Here is a 21753-nt window from a genome sequence, read left to right as displayed (position 1 = left end):
TTTTACATCCAGATGCCACCTGTACTCCCTTTCTTCTATCCAAGCTCCCCATCCATGATGGCCAGATGTCAGGAATACTCACCACCACCAGAGGCACCTTTCCTGCTTGCCTTCCCTTTCCTTTCTCTCCTGGCTCAAGATACCCAGAACCCATCAGAACTGTGTTTGCTCACACTGCCTATATGAGATAGACAGAAAGTGTATTACTTATAGTGAGTTAGAGGATCATGAGGACTCACCATCTTCGCTCTTACTACATGCTAAGGTCTTACCATCTTCTTGCTACTTTTCCTATTGTCTCTGAGCACTGTCATTGCATCTTCTGATGTAATCTAACGATTGCAAAAACTCACCCATCTTCCGTGCAGCTGACCTTTCTTTTATGTCTTGTCTTTCCCAATGAGAGCATGAGTTCCATGAAAATAGGAACTATTTCACTCTTGTTATTTATATCCCTAACACTTAGTACTCTGCATATCACATTGTTTTGTTCAGTCATTTCAGTCTTGGCCAACTCTTCATGACCCCATTTGGGGTTTTCTTGACAAAGATACTAGAGTGATTTGCCATTTTCTTCCTTTTTCAGCTCATTTTACAGATGAGGAAACAGAGGCAAAGAGGTTGAAGTGACTTGGCCAGGGTCACACAGCTAGTAAGTGAGCTCAGATTTGAGCTCAGGAAGATGAGTCTTCCTAACTTCAGACCTGGCACTCTATCCACTGTGCCATCTGGCTGCCCTACAGCACATAGTAAGGGTTTAATAAATGCTTGTCATTGACTGATGGATTCATTTATCTATTAATTCATCCTCTTCTGCTTTCTTCTCTCAGTTAATCCTAGTTTAGTTATACCATGTTTGAGGTCTTAAAACCAGAAAAGTACTTGTGAAAAGAGCCTCAGACAGTAAATAAAACTTCATTTTAGTGCCAGTTCTTACTCTACTAGATACATGACCTTGGGCAAGTTACCCAGCTTCTTCCAGTCTCATTTTCCTCATGAAAAACATCACCAAATATTTGTATTTCCTACCATACAATGCTGTTGTGAAGCTCAAATGAAATTACAGATGTCAAGGCATTTTATAAACTCTAAAGTACTATGAAAATATTCAATATCATTTGATTTCCAACCTCATGACTACCACGGAATCAATTATCAATAAATATTTATTTAATCTACGTGAACTAGTTTGGTACAGTGCCTGAGTATGAGAGGCAAGCCTTTTTATGGCTCACTCAGAGATGAGAACATTGGGATATTCAAAAAGATTTGTGAAAGTTCTCAGTGTTTCAGACACACAAAGGGCACCTTTACTCTAGGTATCTCTTCCAGAAAGATGCTTTTTTGTGGCTCTAGCCCAGCTGGTTTTCTTCCAGCTGAACTTGAAATGCTCTTTCACTTTGGCTAAATTTCAACTATGTCAGTTAAATAAATCCCAAAGAGAGAATCAGGCTAACACCAAAAATATATTTCCTAAAGAAATAGGAGACTGACCCCAAAATAGTACAAGGGACACAGAACATCAGGGCTGTTTCCAATTCTGCTTTCACATGAACAGTCATCCACCTGTATAGATACAGTCATCTGCTAAAAACAGATGTGCAATGTCTTATACATACACAGTAGATAGGAGTTAGATGGAATGAACTTTGCAATATGGTGTTCTACTTATAACATCCAAGAGCCTTTGTTATTGCTACGACAAGATTTCATAATATATGAAGAATTTAATATTTAATGGAATAGTACTAGCTCATATTGATAGATAGCATTTTAAAGTTTGCAGAATATTCTTTCAACATCCCTAGGAACCAGGTGATGTGACTGTTATTATTTTCATTTTACTGATGAGGAAGACTTGAAGTTTAGAAAGACTTAATTAACAGGACCAGGAATCAAACCCAGGGCTTCTTGATTCCAAGACCAATGAGATCTATGAACGACAGATGATTTTCTCCTGCTCCAATTGGCTGATAATTTTATCTTTGTTTTTAAGTCTTTCTCATCTTCTAGTCCTCAGATTGCCAGGTGATGAGTGGGGATATTTTTACCATACCAGATGAGTACCCAGTAAACTCTAGTTTTACCTTCTGGATCAGTTATGAAACTCTCCTGTTTTGCATTTATTGTAAAGCCCTTCCCAGTCTCATCTTCCTTTCCAATTTTATTATGTGTTACTCCCTGCATATACCTGGTGGTCCTGTCAAACTGGCCTACTAATGTTGTACTCTCTCTTCCTTCTCCATGTACCATCTGTTGCCCATGACCAAAATACTCTTCTTCCTTTCTAGAGACTCTTGGAAAGCCTAGTTTCCTTTCATCCTCTGCTCCTATGACCTTTCTCAAGAAAGACTTTCCTAATTCCTCCCAGCTGCTAGTATCTGTCCTCCTCCCTTCTGCCATAAAAAAAAATGTGTTTATTTTGCATATAACTTGGAAAAAATGAAACAATCATTGCCCCCCAAGAGCTTGCAATTTAGTTGGAAGAGGGAGACAACATGATGTCTCTCATCCCTCTATACTGTTAGCTCCTTGATGGCTATATATATGTATATGTATATATATATATATATATATATATATATGTATATGTATATGTATATATGTATATGTATGTATATATAATTACATTTTTAACTTTGTATTTCCAGTACCTAGTGTGGTAACCAGTACATGATAGAAATTTTGCAAGGATGTGCTGAAGCCAGCTACTATGGGCTCATTACAGATAATTATTAAATTTTCGATGTGACCATTTATACCTAGATAATCAGTAAATTCTACAAACTGGACCTTGATTTGTTACTTTGTTATGTTAGACAAGAAAGTAATGGAGAAAATGTTCATGCAAATTAAATTTAACAGTGTGTCCTGCACTTTTAGGGAGCTGGTTGTTAAACATTTATCTGCAAACCATTAGCTGCAGTTGCTAAGTGCTTGTTGATTGAAAGTGCTGCCAGGGGTGGGAAGAATCACAAGGGAGCAAATTAGGTCATTGAGCATTAAAATGTAGTGATGACTTCTGGGGTGTAATAAAGAATCAGTCAATTCCACCATCTAAAAAGGAATATTTCAAAATGCTCAACTTTTACTTGGGGAAACCATGAATAGCGCTTGGATTCCCAATTGTTATTTGAGGAGTTCATGCATGTTTCCTGGATTTACTCTTTCCAATCTGTTCCCCTTCCATTTTCCCTCATCTATTGCTTTTGCCTTCATGATTTCCCCCACTGCCTTCAAGACCCAACTTGGGTACTGCCATGAACCCTCTCCACTCTACTTTGAATCATTTATAGCCCTTTGTAACTTACATTAAAAAAAAGTTTTATTTTATCATGTTTCATCAATGTAAGGAATTTCTGATAAGGAGTTTCCTCTACCAATGTAAACAGGTAACTTGTTTGCAAATTATAGTGTTAAAGAGTTGCTTGAGAACCACTGAAAGGCTTAGTGATTTGCCATACATATCAGGGGAAGACCCAGGTCTTCCTGAGTCAGAGGCGATCTCTCTCCATTTTACCATTCTGTCCCTCTTCCTATATCATATTCTAATTATCATAGTTGCTTCATCAGGGACTATATCTTATAAATCATCATTTTGCCCCCAAGTGCACAAGAAAAGGCCCTGTATGCAGGTACTTACTTATCAAGTAGGTCCTTAATAATTAATTTAATTCAATTCAACTCAGTGAAATAGAAAGGAATCTCATGAGTAGGGTTACTCTCATTCCTCCAACAAGTGAGGCCCAGACTTAGAGGAAGATTATTAGTTTTGCTTTACATGGAAACAGGAGGTAGCACAGCATGAGAGTCAGATCTTTTTTAGAGAAATTAGTCATATGCTCCACCCACTGCACAATACCATCCAAACTGCACAGAACATCCTCTGCTTACCACCTGGAGGGCAGCATAATAGAACCAAGACTCCCTGATGATTAAGATTTTAAAAGCATGCTACTTAAAACTCAAGTGGTACCCTAGAAAGATATTCTGACATATTTCAATGCAGCTGATGTCGCACTTGATCTTTTGAGGAATCTTAAGTTTTACAAATGTACACTATATGTGTTTGGGTATACATATGTATATATACACACATATGTATATAGTATCTATTATGTGTACGTGTATATTAATATACATGTGTATATGCACATTAAACATACACACACAGATGATAAGGTTAAAACAAAACCCTGATACTGTAGTAATCTTTTTGAAAATTATGGAGCATCTCTATCCAAATGTCTTCATGTTGCTAAGGCAAGGGCATGACTCAGTTCCCTCCTTCCTTATTTCTACTCACAAATAGCAGTAAAGTAAGTTCAGTGTGACCTTTGTGGCTGTCAAATCTATTTCTAAAAGGCCAGCTTACTAAGATAGATTTGCACACTACCAGTAGAGACATAAAACAGCAGCTCTACTAACTTCTAAATTCTTTCTCTACATTTCCATAAAAATTGTGAACTTCTTGAGGAAACTAAATCTTGGTGGGAGACTCCCACACATAGTTTAATTGCCAATCATTTTATGTAAAGGCTTAGTTTGTGCGAACATGCCCAGCATCCCCCCAAAAAAGGTATGCAGATATATTTCTGAATGTTTTTGATAATTCTGAATCTGTGATTGCCGTTGTCTACATTGCATAATTCTCTCCTAATATTCAGAAACCTGAAGTTTGAGCTTTTAGAACCATTTTTCTTTAGCAAATGGGAAGTTTATTCTGAAATTCTGAATGTTATTTACCTGTGGAAATAAGAAGGGAAAATCAACATCTTGTCTCCAGCTGTCAATGGGATATAAGAAGTCCATGATAAACACACACACACACACACACACACACACACACACACACACACAAAATAAATGTGGAGAGATTTTGTATAATTTAATTTGTGTTTGTAATTTATATAACTTAATTTTACATAACTTTTATGTAACTTATAAAATTTCATTCCTCCATTTTCTTAGAAATGGAAAACAGTATGGTGCAGTGGACAGAATGTTGTACTTAAAGTCAAAAAGAACAGGGTTCAAATCTCACTAATGATACATACTGGTTGTGTCACCCTCAGAAAGTCATTTCATCTCTTTCAACCTGTTTCCTCATTTGTAAAATAAGAATATGAATACCTATAGTACCAACCACACAGTGTTGTTGTGAGGTTCAAATGTTCCCTTTCTTACATAGATTGTTTCTTTACTAAAAGGGGTAAAAAAAAAAAATAACATTTGCATTAGAAATACAGAGAAAAACAGTTTGAGAAAAATATAGATAGTTCTGAGAAGACTTGAGAGAAGAACAACCTCTCAAATAAAAGTAACTGAAGAGGGACACAGTTATGAAGAGGACCTGAGTGGAAATAGTTCCCTGGAGGTAAATGTATTGACTAATGTCTACAATGCATTTTTTTCCTAGCAGCTAATTTATATAGGTCTGGTTTTTTTTAATTAATTTATCTATTTTCAGTTTTCAACATTTATTTCCACAAGATTTTGAGTTCCAAATTTTCTCCTCATCTCTCCCCTACCACACCACAAAACACCATGAATTCTGATTACCCTTCCCCCAGTCTGCCCTCCCTTATATTACACTCCTCCCTTTCCTTGTCCCTATCATCTCTCTTTTCCTGTAGGACAAGATAGATTTCTATACCCCATTACCTGTATTTCTTATTTCCCAGTTGCATGCAAAAGCAGTTCTCAGCATTCATTCCTTAAATTTTCAGCTCCAACTTCTCTCCCTTCTCCCTCCCCACTCATCCCCATGGAGGAGGCAAGCAGTTCAATATAGGCTATGTATGTGCAGTTTTGCTAAAGACTTAGTCATGTTGTAAAAGACTTAATATATTCCCCTCCATCCTATCCTGCTCCCCATTTGTTCTATGCTCTCTTTAGACCTTGTCCCTCCCCTAAAGTGTTTACTTTTAATTGCTCCCTCCTTCCATTTGCCCTCCCCCACTTATCTCCTTCTCCCCTACTTTCCTGTAGCGTAAGATAGATTTTCATACCAAACTGAGTGTGCATGTTATTCCCTCCTTTTCCCCTCCATAGAAAAAAGCTTTCTTGCCTGTTTTATGAGAGATAATTTGCCCCATTCCATTTCTTTCTTTCTCCTTCCAATATATTCCTCTCTCACCCCTTAATTTTATTTTTTTATAACATCCCTTCCTATTCAACTCACCCTGTACCCTCTGTGTGTGTGTGTGTTTGTATATGTGAGTATGTATAATCCCTCCAACTACCCGAATACTGAGAAAAGTTTCAAGAGTTACAAGTATTATCTTTCCATGTAGGAATATAAACGGTTCAACTCTGCTGAGTCCCTTATGATTTCTCTTTTCTGTTTCTTTTCATGCTTCTCTTGATTCTTGTGTTTGAAAGTCGGGTTTTCTATTCAGCTCTGGTCTTTTCATCAAGAATGCTTGAAAGTCCTCTATTTCATTGAACAACCATTTTTTTCCGCTGGAGTATTATACTCAGTTTTGTTGGGTAGGTGATTCTAGGTTTCAATCCTAGTTCCTTTGACTTTTGGAATATCATTTTCCAAGCCCTTCAGTCCCTTAATGTAGAAGCTGCTAGATCTTGTGTTATCCTGATAGTATTTCCACAGTACTGAAACTGTTTCTTTCTGGTTGCTTGCAATATTTTCTCGTTGACCTGGGAACTCTGGAATTTGGCTACAATATTGCTAGGAGTTTTTCTTTTCATATATCTTTCAGGATGTGATTGGTGGATTCTTTCAATATTTATTTTACCCTTCTGGTTCTAGTATATCAGGGCAGTTTTCCTTGATAATTTCATGAAAGATGATGTGTAAGCTCTTTTTTTCATCATGTCTTTCAGGTAGTCCCATAATTTTTAAATTGTCTCTCCTGGATCTGTTTTCCAGGTCAGTTGTTTTTTATTGAGAGAATTCACATAGTCTTCTATTTTTTTATTCTTTTGGTTTTATTTTGTAATTTCTTGGTTTCTCATAAAGTCACTAGCTTCCATTTGCTCCATTCTAATTTTATTTTTTATTTTTTTAAATTTTTTTAATTAATTTATTTATTTAACTTTTAACATTCATTTTAACAAAATTTTGGGTTACAAATTTTCTCCCCTTTTGTCCCCTCACCCCCAAACACCAAGCATTCTAATTGCCCCTATGACCAATCTGCTCTCTCTTCTATCATCCCTCTCTGCCCTTGTCTCCATCTTCTCTTTTGTCCTGTAGGGCCAGATAACTTTCTATACCCCTTTACTTGTATTTCTTATTTCATAGTGGCAAGAACATTACTCGATAGTTGTTCCTAACACATTGAGTTCCAACTTCTTTACCTCCCTCCCTCCCCACCCCTTCCCTTTGGAAGGCAAGCAATTCAATATAGGCCAAATCTGTGTAGTTTTGCAAATGACTTCCATAATAGTTGTGTTGTATAAGAATAACTATATTTCCCTCCATCCTATCCTGTCCCCCATTACTTCTATTCTCTTTTGATCCTGTCCCACCCCATGAGTGTCGATCTCAAATTGCTCCCTCCTGCCCATGTCCTCCCTTCCATCATCCCCCCCACCCTGCTTATCCCCTTTTCCCCCACTTTCCTGTATTGTAAGATAGGTTTTCATACCAAAATGCGTGTGCATTTTATTCCTTCCTTTAGTGGAATGTGATGAGAGTAAACTTCATGTTTTTTTCTCACCTCCCCTCTTTATCCCTCCACTAAAAAGTCTTTTGCTTGCCTCTTTTATGAGAGATAATTTGCCCCATTCCATTTCTCCCTTTCTCCTCCCAATATATTTCTCTCTCACTGCTTGACTTCATTTTTTTAAGATATGAGCCCATCCTCTTCAATTCACTCTGTGCACTCTGTCTCTATGTGTGTGTGCATGTACCTGTGCATGTGTGTGTGTGTAATCCCACCCAGTACCCAGATACTGAAAAGTTTCAAGAGTTACAAATATTGTCTTTCCATGTAGGAATGTAAACAGTTCAACTTTAGCAAGTCCCTTATGACTTCTCTTTGCTGTTCACCTTTTCATGCTTCTCTTCATTCTTGTGTTTGAAAGTCAAATTTTCTTTTCAGCTCTGGTCTTTTCATCAAGAATGCTTGAAAGTCCTCCATTTCATTGAAAGACCAATTTTTCCCCTGAAGTATTATACTCAGTTTTGCTGGGTAGGTGATTCTTGGTTTTAGTCCTAGTTCCTTTGACTTCTAGAATATCCTATTCCATGCCCTTCGATCCCTTCATGTAGAAGCTGCTAGATCTTGTGTTATCCTGATTGTACTTCCACAATACTTGAATTGTTTCTTTCTATCTGCTTGCAATATTTTCTCCTTGACCTGGGAACTCTGGATTTTGGCCACAGTGTTCCTAGGAGTTTCTCTTTTTGGATCTCTTTCAGGTGGTGTTCTGTGGATTCCTTGAATATTTATTTTGCCCTCTGGTTCTAGAATCTCAGGGCAGTTTTCCTTGATAATTTCATGAAAGATGATGTCTAGGCTCTTTTTTTGATCATGGCTTTCAGGTAGTCCCATAATTTTTAAATTGTCTCTCCTGGATCTATTTTCCAGGTCAGTTGTTTTTCCAATGAGATATTTCACATGATCTTCCATTTTTTCATTCTTTTGGTTTTGTCTTGTGATTTCTTGTGATTTCATAAAGTCATTAGCCTCCATCTGTTCCATTCTAATTTTGAAAGAACTATTTTCTTCAGTGAGCTTTTGAATCTCCTTTTCCATTTGGCTAATTCTGCTTTTGAAAGCCTTCTTCTCCTCATTGGCTTTTTGAACCTCTTTTGCCAATTGAGTTAGCCTATTTTTCAAGGTGTTATTTTCTTCAGCATTTTTTGGGGTCTCCTTTAGCAGGGTGCTGACCTGCTGTTCATGCTTTGACTGCATGTCTCTCATTTCTCTTCCCAGCTTTTCCTCCACCTCTCTAACTTGATTTTCAAAATCCTTTTTGAGCTCTTCCATGGCCTGAGCCCATTGAGTGGGCTGGGATATAAAAGCCTTGACTTCTGTGTCTTTGCCTGATGGTAAGCATTGTTCTTCCTCATCAGAAAGGAAGGGAAGAAATGCCTGTTCACCAAGAAAGTAACCTTCTATAGTCTTATTTCTTTTCCCTTTTCTGGGCATTTTCCCAGCCAGTGACTTGACTTCTGAATATTCTCTTCACACCCACTTTGCCTCCACATCCTCCCAGCCAGTGCTTGGGGTCTGAGATTCAAATTCTTCTTCCCAGCCTCAGGGCTTTTGGTGGGGGCAGGGCTGCCATTCAGTGTGAGATTAAGTTCAGGTGCTCAGGTGGGGGCAGGGCCGCCTCATGGGCTCAGTTCCCTCAGGGTGGTTATGCAGAGACCTTCAACAATGGATCCAGGCTCCTACCTGCTTGGGGAGCCCCAGTCTGCTCCCACCTCCACTGCTGCCTCCCAAGGGGGCCTGAGTTATGGGGGTACCCCATGCCCCTCTCGACCCACCAAAGAGACCCTCTCACCGACCCCCGTCACCTGTGGGTGGAGGGACCCACGCAGCCACTGGAGATCCCGTCCCTGAAGCCCACTCGGATCTGCTTCTCTCAGTGCCACGGCCGCAGCAGGGCTGTACTTGGCTCCCAGTCCAAGGTGCCCAGTATGCAGCACAAAGGACCTTTTGCGAGAGGTTTGCAGGTCACTCTGGAACAGAAATCTCCTTTGCTCCAATGTTCTGTGGCCTCTGGTGCTGCAGAATTTGCAGTGAGTTGCTATTTACAGATGTTCTATGGGTTGTGGGTTCGGAGCTATGTGTATGTGCGTCTTTCTACTCCGCCATCTTGGCTCCACCTCTCTAATTTTTTTTTAAAAAACTATTTTCTTCAGTGAACTTTTAAATCTCCTTTTCCATTTGACTAATTCTGATTTTTAAAACATTCTTCTCCTCATTGGTTTTTTGGGTGTCTTTTGCCATTTGAGTTAGTCTATTTTTAAAGGTGTCATTTTCTTTAGCGTTTTTTAGGTCTCCTTTAGCAAGCTGTTACTTTCTTTTCATGATTTTCGTGCATTGCTCTCATTTCTCTTCCGAATTTTTCCCCCACCCCTTTCCCTTGATTTCAAAATCCTTTTTGAGCTCTTCCATGGCCTGAGACTGTTGCATATTTATTTTGGAGGTTTTAGATACAGATGCTTTGATATTTATGTCTTCCTCAAATGGTATGCATTGTTCTTCCTCATCTGAAAGAATGGAAGGAAATACCTGTTCACCAAGAAAGTAAACTTCTATAGTCTTATTTTTTTTCCCTTTTTGGGTTATTTTCCCATTCAGTTACTTGACTTTTGAGTCCTTTATCAAGAGGAAGGTATACTCTGGGGACCTGCAAGTTCTCAGTTCCTCCAAGGTGGCTAAATCAAGAGTAAACTCCTCTCCTTGCCTGTGCTCTGGTCTGGGAGCTACTGTAAAATTTTCTGCCCGGGATCTGTGAGTAGAATTCTCTCTCCAGAGCCTCTATCAGCTCCAGCAGTCAGTGCTCCTCCTCACCCCAGGACTGCTCCTCAGGGCTGAGATACAAATTAGGTGCTGAGTTTCCCCAGGGTCTTTAGAGAGGGCTCCAAAAATGGACACTGCTGCTGCCTAGGACTGGGGCTCGGGGAGGACTCTGCTCCCTTCTGACCCAGGTGAAAGAGCTTTCTCACTGACCTTTGAAACTATCTTTGGCATTTGTGGGTTGAAGAATCTGGGAACCATAGCTGCTGATGTTAGCTCCCTGAAGCCTGCTCTGGTCCTGTCCCTGCTGCCCAGTGCATTCAAGGCTGGGTTGAACTCCATGGGCTGCACTGCAAGGGCTGTGCTCTGCTCTGCCCCCAATGTGATAGACCTTTCCTGTTAGCGTTCCAGGCTGCCTTGGCTAGAAATTTCTTTTACTTTATCATTTTTTGGCTTCTGCTGCTCTAGAATTTGTTTAAAGTCATTTTTTTACAGGTATTTTATGGGCTGTAAGGGGAGAGCTTCTACAAGTCTTCCTTTTACTCTGCCATCTTGGTTCTGCCCCCCAGGTCTGTTTTTAACACTTTTAAGTGTGTTGATAGGAAAGGCAGAATCAAAGAACTGTTTGGGTTTTATGGGAAAATTATATATTTTCCATTGTACCATATATGACAGAAATATGGATTCTGATTTTTCACAACATAAGACAGTGACATCCCTTATTTGAGGTATTAAAAGCTACTTTGAAAGTCACATAAGAAACTGGGGAATTTGAAGTTAGAAGCTGTTGAGAAAAGCTGCTTATACAAGTTAAGACATTAGAAGCCAGACAAGAGAATACAGAAACCAACAGAGCAAAAGCATAACCCAGCTTAGCCAGGTATAAACAGAGACAGATTTTAGAGTTCATATGTAAGACAGGGAACATATCTGATTGGAGGAAAGTGCATTCTACGAGCTTATTGAAGAAAGCAGATTCCTTTGCTGTTTGAAGAGTTGACTAAGGGAAGATTGCTTTGTTTTTTTAGCCCTCTCTACAACTTAAGAGAGGGCAGCCTTCTAATAACCATGCCTACAATAACCTGTCCAATTTTCTGTGGCTTGAGAGAGCTGACCTGAGTAGTTTTGCGGATCCTGGACTTAAAAGGAACTGAGTTGCACATTAAGACTATAACATGGCCTCAGTACATGACCAAAGAAAGATAATCTTGGATCCTTTGCTTATCCCAAGTTTAAGTCTTCTTTCTTCTAAGAGAACTTAACATTCTTTTAATGGCCAAATAATAGCCAAGAAGTGGCTTCAAACAACATAAGAGTTGAGTGGCCCAGAAGAGATATAGTCCATTCAGCAGGTAACATGTGATACAAACTACTCCCTTAAGAGACCAAGTGCATCAAGGCCTGCAGTCCCAAGTTGTGATTAACTCAGGCATATGGGTTTCCTTACTCACATGCTTTACTGCTAGTTTTCTTCAAGTTTGTGCCTCCTCTCCCCTAAAGACACTGTAAGTATGAACAAGGTCTATGGGAAGACTTTTATGCTGGCTTTTTTTTCTTTGTCTTCTGTTAGAAAATGTTTCATTTATAAAAGTATATGTTAGCATTTTGGCTGATATGTTTAAATAAGAATAACACTGGAAGAGGCTTTGAAACTATATTTTGGAATAGTAGACATGTATGCTATAGCTGCCTCTGGATCCCAAAATGATCGCAGTGGCCATACAGTTGACCTCTCTGGGGAACTACCTTGACCTGCCATTGTGGGTGGCAGTGGGATGAACAAGCTAGCTTTACTTTGGGAAGAGTGAAGCTATCAAGAGTTGGAGGGGAAGGGTTAGTGCCCCCACTCACCTTGTGCTACATATTTTAAGCATTTGCAAAGTTAAAGTGCTACATCAGGTGGTAGTAGTAGTAGTGGTGGTGGTGGTGGTGGTGGTAGCAGTGGTGGTGAAGTGGCAGAACAGTGATAGTAGTTATAGTAACAGTGAAAATCTAATCTAATTTCTAGATATTTGTGGGTAACATTATTAGACCCCCACAGCAATAAAGTATTTCCTAAAAACTTGATACTAGTTATAAACTAACCTAAGGTTAATAAATTAACCTAATGTTAAAAGTTTATGTGTATTATATATTATACCTATATTATATATTAGTGAAATATATGTGGACACATATACAAATGTATATGCATATATTCTTATTTAAGGACAACAAAATTTCATCTATAACTATGTTCTGTAACATGCAATGTGGATGTAGAAAGGATAATTTAATTTTCAACCTAGGTGGTTGGTTGAGATCTCTTTCTGTATCACTATAATTTTCTTGAACTTATACTTTTTCAAAATGGAAACTAAGTTACAAAGACAGAAAACACTTTTAAGTGATCTGATTATGTGAAACTATTGAAATCCCTCTAAAGCTGCCTGCATATATTAAACTATTTTGATGTGAGTATGTATACCCTGAACCAGTATGTAAATTGGATATACATTTTTGTCAATGACGTTGAATTTCATTTCTCAGTACAGAAATTTAAATGTAGAAAAGGTTCTATATATGGCAACTTTATTGTCATACCTTATTGACACTGGGTTTGAATGTGTTCTAAAAACATGTCATGATGTAGGATTGACATTAGGAATTTTCTTAATTGGAATCTCAACCATTTGAATGATACTATAAAATGCTATACTTTCATAAATATTCATGAGAAAAGTCATGCTCATATTTTACATGTTTTTTGATCAAGTCGGCCTAAATTATCATTAGGAAGCCACTCCCTTGTAGCCAGACTGTGTCTATACTTGCAACTGAGTCAACTGTTATGACAAATAAGTCAGATAAAATATCAGTCAAGTCATTTGAAAAAGGTTTTGTTTTTAGACTGACAAGACCAATTTCCTTGCCAGAGGTTGAAACTATTTGATTCTTGAAATGGGAATAATTTTAATTGATTTGATGAACTGAACACACACATACGCACATACACACACAGTATTATGTATAACACAATAAGCTTCATTTTAATGTATGTTATATCCTACATCACACTGGCCTCCAGTGTGCCAATTTTGCATGCTAGTTAGGGAATAAATTGCTATAATCTTCTGTAAAGTCTTTGAATTTATATTTTACATCTATTCCCAATTGTACAGCTCATTTATTGGTATAATGTGATGCTTATGTGACATCTTTAAGCTAAATATTTCAAACAAATATCATTGTTTATATGGCACGGGTAGATCAAGCTGTTTTCCTAACAGGACCACTTGAATTAATGAAGCTAGAAAGAAAACTCAAAACTTTAGGCTCTTAGGATTGAGCTCTGGTATCTGAAATACATTAAAAATCATAGAAAGTCAGTTGTCCAATAATAATATCAATGGATTGGATTAGACTTAGCCTGTTTCAGAGCTGTTCCAGTATCATAGAAACAGATGTAGAATGAATTGGTTTCATTTGCAAATGTCAGCCCCTTTTACGTGATTTTAAATCAGTTTTATAACTTCATGGGGGGAGAGAATAAGGGGGCAAGTAACAACACAAAGCTACTCACTTGGCTAATTAGCATGTTGTCTGAAAAAGTGGATTCAGTTTCAAGGAAATTGGGTCAGTTCATCCCCTTTCCAAAGAGGTCAAAGGTCTTTGACTCTTTGGTCCTGTACAATTGCCAGTGAAATAACAAAATTACTCAGCTATTTCTCTTAATAGCTAGCACAGCAATATCATTAAATGAATAAGAACTAATACTAAAGGTCTAAAATCTCTGTTACTTATTTCCTGGTCTCATCTGTATTTAAGAAATGTATCATGACATGGTTTGACTAATCACAATTGGGAGAACCTACATTCCTAACTAATACTGAAAGTGTATTCAGGCTACCCAAAGATCACGTGATATATGATGCCAGCTGTTACAATTCCACATGTCAAACAAATGGTTCATTGGAGTTGGTCTACTATTATGAAACATTGTACCTTATGTCTAGTGCTGACATCATATTCAGTTGCTGATATATGTATATATACATATATGTATATCCATCTACATCCATCCATCCATCTATATACCTATTTGTTTATGTATCAACCTATATTTAGTCTATCTTTCTGTCTATCTTCTATCTATATTTGTCTTGCTGAAGCAAGACAAGTTGGAGAATTTATCTTTTAACTTAGGCCCATCTGTTATTTCTAAGCCATGTACTTCAAATAATTCTCACTGAATGTAAGTATCATCTGTGTCAGTGTCATGAGAATGTCATCTGTCTTCATGGGATCATAGATTTCATCTAGAGTGAGGCATAGAGGTCATGTGGTTTAACCCCTTCATTTTACAGTTGAGGAAATGGGAGTACACAAGGGTTAAGGAACTAATCTAAGGACATATGGGTAATAAGTGATAATGATGGAATATAAAACCATGTCCTGTTATTCTAAATCCAGACCTCTTCTCACCCATATTCTAAGGTGCATTCAAAGATTGTCTACAAGTCCAAAAACTGGCACAGAATGAGCTTGGTTATGAATGAAGTATATCATAAGGTCCTTTGACTACTGAGAAAGCAAGAACTGAAAATTATACCGTTTCCATAATTCATTTGAAACGCAAATAAACAATAATTCTAGAATTTCCAGCGAGGCACTAAATGTTCAGAATGTGCTTACTGAAATGCAAGCATTAATTGGCAGTGATCTGTAGCATGGGATACCATTTCAGCCTCTAAAGAAGTTACATTACTAATGGTGCCGAATTATCAAAGAGTCCATGAACGGAAGCAGACAAGGAAAAGTACAACAAACTGTAACTGGCAGTATTAAGAAGGGGCACAATTTTGTTGACATCAGCTTGTGTCCACTAAGTAACTTTAAAAGATAGCAGACTATTAAGAATACAAAAGCTATCAAATTTCTTATTTCCTTGTTCAAAGTTAGCTGTTAGGAAAATAACTTTTAAGTGTTAATGCATATCTCATTATAACAAATGTTCTTAGAGTTATCATCATTGGAGGAAAGTAGGTAGAATGGTAGACAAAAGTACTGGACCTTGAATTATAAAGACCTGAGTTTAAATCCTGATTCAGTTATTTGCTACATGGGTGGGTGTGGGAAAAGTCATTTATTCCCTTTCAACCTCACCTTATTTGTAAAGGGCAAATTGTAATGGTACCTAACTCAAAAGGTCATTGTGAGAATCAAAAGAGATGTGAAATTTCTAGCTCTCTGAAAACCTGGCAGTGCTATATTAATGCTAGCGATTGTTATTAATATCATTCTATAACAGAGTAGGAGATGAGGAAGCAAAATGTAGTAATCCAGTGCTCAGAAAAGTGCCTGGCACATGTAGTTGCTTAATAAATGTTTATTGATTTAGTTATTAACCTTGTCTTTGTCTTAAGTTGATTCATGGGAATGTTTGTGGGGATTTAATCTTATGTGATAAATAAAGACAGACAGCATGGCATAGTTGATAGAGGGCCCACCTTGGAATCAGTAAGAATTGGTTTAAATCCCCACCAATGACACAGCTGTGACTCTGATTTGTTATCAGTAGTGAAAATTTCCATATGGGGAATTCCACCTATGGACAAAATCACTGGTGCCTCCTTTCATCCACCCTTAATTGAAATCATCACTTCATATTTGACCTATCTAGTAAATTTTAGTCTCTGTGTGAGCCCAACGTTTATTTGAAAAACAGCATGGTTTAGTGGGAAATGCATTGCATTTGGTATCAGGTGACAAGTTCAAGTTCCGTCTCTGACATTTCCTGACCATGGATGGACAGTTGTCTTAAAATTCTCTGATCCTCACTTTCCTCATCTGCAAAAAAAAGAATAGTTCTTGCTCTATTAACTTCATGGCCATTGGTGACTGACATACTCTGAAACTACAAAGTGCCATATGAATGTGAGTTATTATTCTCTGATTTTTATCATAGTCAAATAGCTATTTTTCTACTGTGAAATACTGTTCTCTAGGACTTACTTATGGCCCCCACAAACTTAGAAGATGTCTTCCTTTCCTAATGAGTTGAATTACAGACTAAAATATTTCCAAGAATGAATTTAAACAGAATATGCTCCATAGGTTTGGGGACACTTGCTGTATTACTATAATGACTTCTTAAATGTATTTTTTTTGTCTTTAGAAATATAAATTTTCCCCCAGAGGTCATTGCATTCTGGTGTAATTTGATCAAAAGTAGTTATTTGTTACTCCAGTGACTGCCTAATACCTCAAGGATTGAATACAAAGCCCTCTGTCTTCTTAAGCCCTTCACATTGTGATTCCTTCCAATTTTTCCAGTGTTCTTACATTTTTAGCCCTCTATGTACTCTACAATTCAGTGACACTGGCTTTTTTGTGCTTCCTTAGATAGGACACTCCCATCTCCTTACTATGCCTTTTCACTGACTGTTTCCCATTCTTGGACCACTCTCTCCCCTCGTCTCTCTACCCTGGATTCCCTGGCTTCCCTCAAGATTCCACTTAAATTCCAACTTTTTCAAGAGACCTTTTGAGAACAAGGACTATTGTGTGCGTGTGTATGTGTGTGTGTGTGTATATGTGCTTCTTTGCATCCCCAATACTTAACACAATGCCTGTCACATAGTAAATCTTTAATAAGTGCTTCCTGATTTCACTTGTCTTAACTGTGAAAAATGTAAGGAAAAATGGAAAGACAGTTATGAAAAAATATACAAAGCAAGAAAACCCCCACTAATTGTTAACAGATTACCTAACTTGGAAAAGATTACATTTTTGAAAGGAAAGAAGAACCCCAAAGGCACATTTTCCAATTAGTTCCCTTGCAATAAAGTGTACTGGATCTGAGATGTAGCAATATTTTACCAAATTTAGGGCATGAAACGGTCAAGAAGAGTCCTGAAAAGGACAAAGTTTCCACTTAGAAATACAACTCTTTCCCAGTAGCCCATTAAGTTAGCTTATATGTCAGCACCATTGCCTCTTCATTGATGATTGAAACTGAATATTGCCATTCATGTCTATGTTTGTCTCTATCTCTACCTCTGAGTCTTTCTCTCTGTCTCTGTTTCTTTGTGTGTCTGTGTGTATGTCTCTGTCTCTGTTTTTGAATGTCTCTCTCTTTCTCTGTCTCTATTTGTCTTTGTCTCTCCCTCTATCTCTCTGTCTCTCTTGCTCTCTCAATCTCTCACTTTCTCTCTTTTTCCTACCTAGACTTACCATAGGTATAAATATTTAGTTTCTGGACCCAGGAAATTTTTTTCAAAGAAAGAATGTCTGGCAAAGGAAACTTGATTCATTCTGCCATTGTGTGCAGAAATTACTTCTATTCCCTACCTATCAATCTTTGCACTTCTACTGTGCCTGTCACTGTAGGAACCAGATGCTGAGAGAGTGATATTAGAACAGAACAAGAGGCAGATCGATCCCCACCTTGGATCTGTCCCATTGGATCCAAGTCACATGTTGTAGAATAGGTAGAAAAGACAGAACTAGGGGAATCCAGGATTATTTTAACATTCTGGGGAAAAGAGAAAAGAGCTTTACACACCAGAGTATTGAGTAAAAAGTTGTTTGGTTTTTTCTGATTGCAGTTTTATCTCTAAAATGCACTACCTACCAGTCAGTAGTGAATAGGATATTGTACAATTTCTGAGATAATCAAGACTCTCCATGGAAGAATTTCCTTGTATATTCAGTTCTTAGTGCAACTGGAGGATCTTGCTATCTTTTTAATACCAATATAATTATGGCAGTGTCAAATGGATGTGAGTCATGACATGCAATACTTTCCATACAAGTACAATTTCAAATCACCCAGAAGTCTATGGAAAGGTAGATGATAGTGGAAACAGGCTATAACATTACAAATGAGGAATTACTCAGATGAAATTGGATAAAAGATTCTTTTTTGAGAAGTGCATAACTTGGAAAAAGAAATGGGCAGCGTATGTTACAAGATGAACGATCAGGGGTCTGATTTGGCATCCATGCAATGTCAAGAGAATTCAAGGAAAGTCTCCAGAATGATGAATTGATCTCCTTTCACAGATTTATTGGAGTATATAAATAAAGGGCACACAGGATGGGCAGATCTAGTTGGGTTGCAATCAACATTGACAATGGAAATGCCTCCATTAGTTGCATTGGAGTGTTAGAGATCCTTCTGCATTTTCTCCTCAATACACTCAAAATGTGTTGAGTGTATATAAAGGAGAATTCTACATTAACGCTGTGCATCCCTGATTGCAGGCAGCAACTCTATTAATTTATGTGTGGTACACCTGGAAAGTACAGTCTCTAGCAAATAATACACAAATAATTGGCAGCTCAAAATAGTTTGGGAAAATCTTTGAGTCTTTCGGAAATTACTTATAATCCAATGAAGAACCTGCTTGATCTTGATCTTGCTTGATCACTGCTACTACTATAAAATCCAATTAAATATAAATGTCCCTTATCCCAGCAAGCCATTAGAGCTCAAGAGGCATTGATCTTGGAAACTAGGGTCAGCTTCCATAAGTTCAAGAAATGTGTTTCAAGAAGAAAAAAAAGTAGTTAGCATGACAGATTGCATGATTATGTAAGCAAAAGTTTGTGATCCTGAAAATTAAAATGACCTATGAAAGGTAGAAGTAAATATTCCTTTCACTTACTAGATGTTTTAGAGGCATCTAGATGGTGCAGTACACAGGATCCAAAGTCAAGAAGATGAGTTCAATTCCCAGCCACAGATACCTGACTACCTGTGCAACCCTGAGCAAGTGACTTGGTCTCTGCCTGCCTTGGTTTCCTTAACTATAAAACAGGGATGATAATAGCACTTATTTCCCAGGAGCATTGTGAGGATCAAATACGATATTTGTAAAGTGCTTAACATGTTGGTTGGCATGTAATAGGTACTTGATAAATGTTTGTTTCTCTCCTTTTCTTCCTTACTTTCTTCATGGAATACTATTGATAGAATGGGTCACTTAGTCTAACCCAATTTCTTCCAGTAGTTCCAATAACCACATTGTGAAAGCATGTTGCATTTTTGAAAATTAGCTTGCTGTAGTAAAAAGATTTGGAGATAGAAAAATGACCATCTCAGTATTTTCACCTCCTATGTCTGTGATCTTGGATAAGGTATTTCAGCTCTTGGGGATTCAATTTCATCTGTAAAATGAGAGAACTGATTCCCTTCTAACTAAATTCTGAAATTTATTGAAATTATATGAATACTTCAGAAAGCTCTGCTTTCATCAGTGTTGATCCTCCTACCAATGCAAAATATAACCTATCTGAAACTTTTATAATTTTCATAATTTGCTGTGACTGAGAAATATTGCTATTTGTTGTAGTCTCAGGTGATGAATCTCTCCAGACTGACTAGGCAATAGGTATACATTCCATTACATCAAATCTCTTTTTGTAAAATGCCATTTTGGTAGAACTTCTGTGCCTTGTATTGATCTGCTATTGGCATCAGTTGGTCTGCTATTGACTTCTACACTATGATGAGATGATCAGGTATTTAGCAGAAGTTGAAGATCAGTCAGGAAATAAATTTCTCACATTTTCTCAGAAAGTCAGCAAGCCCCCCCCCCCAAAAAAAAAAGAAAACTCCCTTTAGCACCATATGTTAGGGATCAAGGGGAAATGACAGTAGCTTGGTGGTGCAGCGAATAAAATGTTGGGCCTGGAGTGGGAAGACCTGAATTCAAATCTGACCTCAGAGATGTACTAGTTCTGTGACCTTAAGCATGTCAGTTAACATCTGTTTGCCTAAGTTTTCTCGATGGGGATACAATGGGAATAAAAATAACATCGATCTCCTCGGGTTGTTGTTAGAATCTAATGAGATAATAATTGTAAAACACTCAGCACACTGCTTGGCACATACTAGGCTCTATATAGATTCAGGCTGTTACTGTGGTTAATTATTGTGGCAAGCAAAAGCGAATCTAGAGAAGAAGCACCCAGATAATAAGAAGACAAAACAATGTCCGATCAAGCCAGGTTAAAGGAATGATTATACAGAGAAGAAAGAATGAGTAAATGAATGAATAAAAAAGCATTCATTAAGTAATATTTTTGTTGTTCAGTCATTTCGGTCGTGCCCTACTCTTTGTGGCCCCTTTTGGGTTTTCTTAGCAAAGGTACTGGAGTAGTTTGCCATTTTCTTCTCCAGTTCATTTTACATATAAGGAACTGAGGCAAACAGAGTTAAGTGACTTGCCCAGGGTCACACTGGTAGTAAGTGTGTGAGACCAGATTTGAATTCATGAAGCTGTCTTCCTGACTCCAGGCCCAGCACTCTATCCACTGTGCCACCTAGATGCCTTCATTAAGTATTTCCTAAGGACTATACACTGCTAGACATTGTGGCTAAAAGTACAAAGGAGTAGCCATCCCTGCCTTCAAAGAGCTTATATGCTAATACAGAAAAATAACAAATGTGACAGACTGATGTTGAGGGAAAGGTCTTTTGGTCTGAAAAGTCAGAGGGAATTATAAGGCAATTGATCGATAGATACACTTTTTATAAAAGCTATGGTACTATTCATGTGATTACTTCTCCCAGAACAAAAGATGAAAAATGAAATAGAGAGAAGGGAAATAGAAGTGGGCATGTGACTGGCTTGTCTGGAAGATGAGGGGTATGAAGCATGGTTGGGGATCTTGGTCCATTCAGATAGGATGTACTCTCACCAATGAGGACAGATTAGCCTCAGGGCAGAAGTTTGAGTGACAGCAACACCTGCTGTAGCAGTTGGAGGGAAGAGCAATATGGAGGAGAGACAGTCAGCATAAGACATGGGGTAAAATAAAGCAAATTAGATGACATACAAATCTTTTCAATGTTGATGGGTTTTCATGGGGAAAAGGAATGAAATTTCCTCCTTTCAAGGGAGGAGCACTCAGAACAATGGGTAAAAGTGACTAGGAGACATTTGCATTTGCTATGAGGAATTATATGACAAGAAAAGAGATGGGCTGGTCATGTGGTAAGAGCAAAGGATGACAAGTAAATGGCCAGAGTGCTCTTCCAGTATCTTCATAATATTTGCAGAAAGCAATAGTGGCCTTCATCACATGGGATGTGGAACTTTAGGGAGGACATGGACAAGATTAGTAGATTTTGACCTCCGTCACTGGTGAGAATGCCCAGATAAATGAAATCATGGATTTATTTGAATATTGGATAAACATTGGACATAAGGAGCATTCTAATACTTAGACATGCCTGAAAATAGAACAAACTATCTGTATTATTAGGAACTCTTGAATATTCAATCATTGGAGATGACAAATCAGAAGCTTGACAATCACT

The sequence above is a fragment of the Notamacropus eugenii genome, chromosome 3, assembly GCF_028372415.1.
Source record: "Notamacropus eugenii isolate mMacEug1 chromosome 3, mMacEug1.pri_v2, whole genome shotgun sequence".
Taxonomy (NCBI): Eukaryota; Metazoa; Chordata; class Mammalia; order Diprotodontia; family Macropodidae; genus Notamacropus; species Notamacropus eugenii.
This window is presented reverse-complemented; position numbering follows the sequence as displayed.